Below are 4519 nucleotides of genomic sequence, written 5' to 3' on the forward strand. Positions count from 1 at the left end.
AGCTAGCAACAAGATGGCATGCATCGTTCCAGGTACTGGCTGGTGCTATGAAGAGTGTCTAATAAGGTGATGGGGGAACCTGGGGCTGTTTTTCCCAGGGTGGTGAGAGAAGGGGGACATTGGCTGGTCTCCAAGCAGGAGAGCAGACCTCACACCAGTTAGCTCAATAGAAGGGTTGTCATTAGAGAAAGAGTTACAGAGACACAGGAAGGGAAGAATGGGCAAATGGGATGGTGCGGCTACGCAGAGGTTAGCCAGGGGGAGGGCGGTTCCCAGGCCAGGAGGGAGCATCCCAGAGGGAAGTGTTGGCCAGTAGAATCTGGAACCACAGAAGAGATGCAGGCCCTGCTTGAGATGACCCCTGAAGCAGACAGAAAGAGAGAGAAAATGAAGGAGAGAGGAGGGAGAAGTAGCCTGCCTCCCCCTTCTCCCGTCATCTAAGATGCTGTCGACCCCTCCACTGACAGAACCTAAACAGGACCCACTGGGCCAGTGAGTCTGGAAAATGCGTTTTTTCCCCCAGGGAAATGCAGCGTTTGCAGCAGCCATCCTATGACACCGAGCAGGGCACAGGGAATGGGGGAGAGGCAGGTCTTAGGGCAAACAGACAAATGGCCAGAATGGGAGGTAACAATTGAGTTAAGACCCAAATGATGAAACGAGGGAGCCAGGAAAAGATCCAGGGAGAAGAATTTCAGCAGAAGGGACGAGAGAGCCAGCCCGGCAGGGATGGGCGCACCAGCTTCGGCTTCACCATCCAGAGTTGGCACTGGCCCTGCTCGGATTCTCTTTTGTCAGATCTTCCCTCTTCTCCCAAGCTTGCCTCTGTCTTGCCTGCACAATCGAGTGGAGCCAGCCCTTCAGGGTGCTGGGGGGACTTGATGGAGCTGCTGGACAGACAGACCATGTCGGAACTCACGCTAATTGCTTCCTCCATTTACTGACTATTTACTCTGTTCCAGGAACCCTGCAAGAGCTGAAGGTTCATTATTATTTACATTTACAACTCTGCGGAGGCTTTGTTCTCCCCATGTGACGGATAAGGAAAGCAAGGCTCCAATTAAACAATTTACTCAAAGATGAGTAGTCATTCGCAGGGCTGGGGGTTCCCTTCATGCATTCAATTTGCAAATATTTAACAAATGTCTACCAAGCGCCAGGCTGTGAGAATAAAATGGACAAAGCAAGCATGGAACATACAGTCTCACAAGGAAGACAAATATTCAACAAATAACTGCACAATAAGTAATGTGTTTATTATATGTCTACTGAAGAAATTAACTGTGCCAATAAATCTTCTGATAAAGTCAAGAACCCTACTCAAATTACTCCAGTATAACATTGATTCTTTGTTTTCTATATTAATTTCTACTCGGTATTTATCATTTTCTCTCTTCTTCCTTTATTTTTCTTGGTTTACTTTGAAGTTCTTTTTTTTAACTAAGGGTATAAATTTTCCTCTGAGTACTGCTTTCTCTATATCCCACAAATTTTGATATACTATTCTTTTATTCTTGTTCAACATCAAAACATTTTGTAATGTCTGTTATTTCATCTTTAATTCATGAATTACTTGGCAAAACATTTAAAAATTCTCAAACATATATTTTTACTGCTGATTTTTTCTTAACTGTCGATTTTTTAAATTTAATTGTTTGTGCTCAGAGACAGAGTTTGTATGATATTAATTCTTTGGTATCTGTTAAGATTTCATTCAAGACCTACTGTATGATAAATTGACGTAATCATCTGTGCAAGAGAAATAATTTACAAATATACGTCAGTTGCAGGGTTATTTTTGTGTTTTTTTTTCATAAAGTCAAAAGTTAATTCAACATCTGAACTGAATTTTTTTGTCTGCTTGATCAATAGAGATGTACTAATCTCTCATTATAGATACATTTGTCAAGTCCTTCTATTTCAGTTTTTTGTCTTATACTCTGAGAACATTTTTTTAGCTTTAAATTTCAATATGCATAATATTATAGCATATCTTGATGGATTATTCCTTTCATTATTATATGGACTTTCACTTTATTCCCTTTTTTTAAAAAACTTCAATTGTCTTTGATTTGATACTGCAAATATAGATCAGCTTTCCTTTGGTTGATATTTTCAAGACATACCTTTATTCATTTCCTTACAACGTTTCTGTTTATCTTGCTTTTTCATAAACAAAGTACATAGATATTGAATTTTTGTAACTTTTTTATTGTATTGTATAACACATATACAAAGCAAAGAAAGAAAAAAGCAATAGTTTTCAAAGCACTCTTCAACAGTCCTCTCAGATTTTTCCTTCTAGTTGCTCCAGAATATAGGAGGCTAGAAGGCTTAAATATTTTTTATCACCATAATTAACTTTTTACTTTCTTTTTTGTGAAAAATAACATATATTCAAAAAAACAATACATTTCAAAGCACAGCACCACAATTAGTTGTAGAACATACTTCAGAGTTTGACGTAAGTTATGATTCCACAGTTCTAGGTTTTTACTTCTAGCTGCTCTAAGATACTGGAAACTAAAAGATAACAATTTAACGATTCAGCAATTATATTCATCTGTTAAATCCTATCTTCTCTGTATAACTCCACAATCACCTTTGATCACCATCTTTCCATCCCTGTCTTAAGGGGTGTTTGGGCTACGGCCATTCTAAATTTTTCACATTGGAAGGGTCAGTCATTGATATGGGGTAGGGAGATGGAACTATCTGATGTTCTAGAGAGGCTGGGCCCTCTAGGTTTCAGGATTTATCTGGACCAGGGACCCATCTGGAGGTTGTAGGTTTTTGGAAAGTTACACTAGTACATGGAACCCTTGTGTAATCTTATAAATTGCCTAGGTGTTCTTTAGGATTGGCTGGAATGATCCTGATTGGAGGTTGGCTGGTTATGATAGGTAGCAAGGTCTACCTGAAGCTTGCATAAGAGCAACCTCCAGAGTAGTATTTGAATGCTCTCTGTCACTCATACTTTATTAGTTAATTCTTCTTTTCCCCCTTTTGGTCAGGATGGAATTGTGGATCCATAGATATTGCATTTTTATCTAGTGTGACAGTTTTTTTCTTTTACTATATTTATTTAAATTATTCTGATTACTAATATGGTTAGACAAATTTTTATTATTTTTGTATAACTTTCCTATTTCTTCTGTTAGATTTTCTTCACCTTCTCCCTTCTCTCGGATAAAATGCTCTATAATCCTTCCATTTCACATTGTGTATTTGGTAATCTTAAATCATTATCACTTATCCTTAAATCTTAAACAAACATACTAAACCATAATTTTTTAAAGTCAAAATGTAAGTAGAGTTCTACTTTCCTCCAAGACACATTACTAATACCTAAATACTTCAGTTACTGAATACCACCTTCTCTTATTTTTTAGCATTTTAGTTCCAGCCTATTTTTTTAATTCAAAAGTAGAGTTTCTTTTTATGGTTGAACAGTTGTTTATAAACAGTTAACCCATTTCTGTTTTCACTGACTGTTTTTCTGAATCCCGTCTCCTATTTCTTTTCTTCTTGCTGAAATACATCACTTTAAAGCGCTTTGAAGAGGGTCTGTGGGTACTTTTTTCTAGACTTTATGTTTGAAAATTTCTTTATGTTTCCCGCCCTCTTAAATGATCAGTTAGCTAGGTATAGAATTCTAGGTTTCCAATTCTTTTCCCAGCACTTTAAAAGGCATTGCTCCGTTGTTTTCTGACAGCTACTGTCATTGATAGGAAGACTGCTCTCAGTCGAATATGTTCCTTTTAATGAATCTGTTCTTTCTTTTTGGTCATTTTTTAAAGATGTTCTCTTTAGCTTTAATATTCTGCTGTTTTCTACTATGTGTTTAGATGTAAATTTACTTCATTTGTCTCAGTCCTCAGAGGTGAATTTGGTCTGGGATTTATGGCTTCATTTATTTCTGGAAAATCTGCTAATATCTATTCAAATACTCTCCTCCATTCTATTCTTCTGGAACTCCTATTATTTACACCTGAATTTCTAAATATAACCCCCATATTTCCTACGCTTTAATTATTTGCCTCTATGCACTGTGTTCCTGGTGAATTCCTTAGTAATAGCTTCCAAATCTCTAATCCTCACCCTAGAGTTTATCCCTTCTATTACCTTTTAGTTTCAGTGACTATTTTTCATTTCTATGATATCTAATAGGTGCTTTTCCATATTCACTAGGCTTTTTATTTTTGCCTATTTTTGTTTCTCAAGAAAGGAAAGTTATTCCTGCTTTCTTGTTTATAGATAAGCATATTAAATATATATATTTTAAAGTTCTCATCAAACTCTTCTACAAAATTTGTCATTTTTAGTGGTTTAGTATCCTGATGATAGATATTGCTGAATTTCTTAGCATTGGATTTTGATTTTTAAATTGTATTTATTTTTAAAATATTAGTTTGCATGCTCACCTTGAGTCAGTGGGCTCTTATTTTTGTTTTCTCTCTCTCTCTCCTCCATCTAGGGGTTTCCAGTTGCTTCCAGTCAGCCTTCTGTGTTCCCAGTG

Source organism: Tamandua tetradactyla, chromosome 13, assembly GCF_023851605.1.
Source record: "Tamandua tetradactyla isolate mTamTet1 chromosome 13, mTamTet1.pri, whole genome shotgun sequence".
Taxonomy (NCBI): domain Eukaryota; kingdom Metazoa; phylum Chordata; class Mammalia; order Pilosa; family Myrmecophagidae; genus Tamandua; species Tamandua tetradactyla.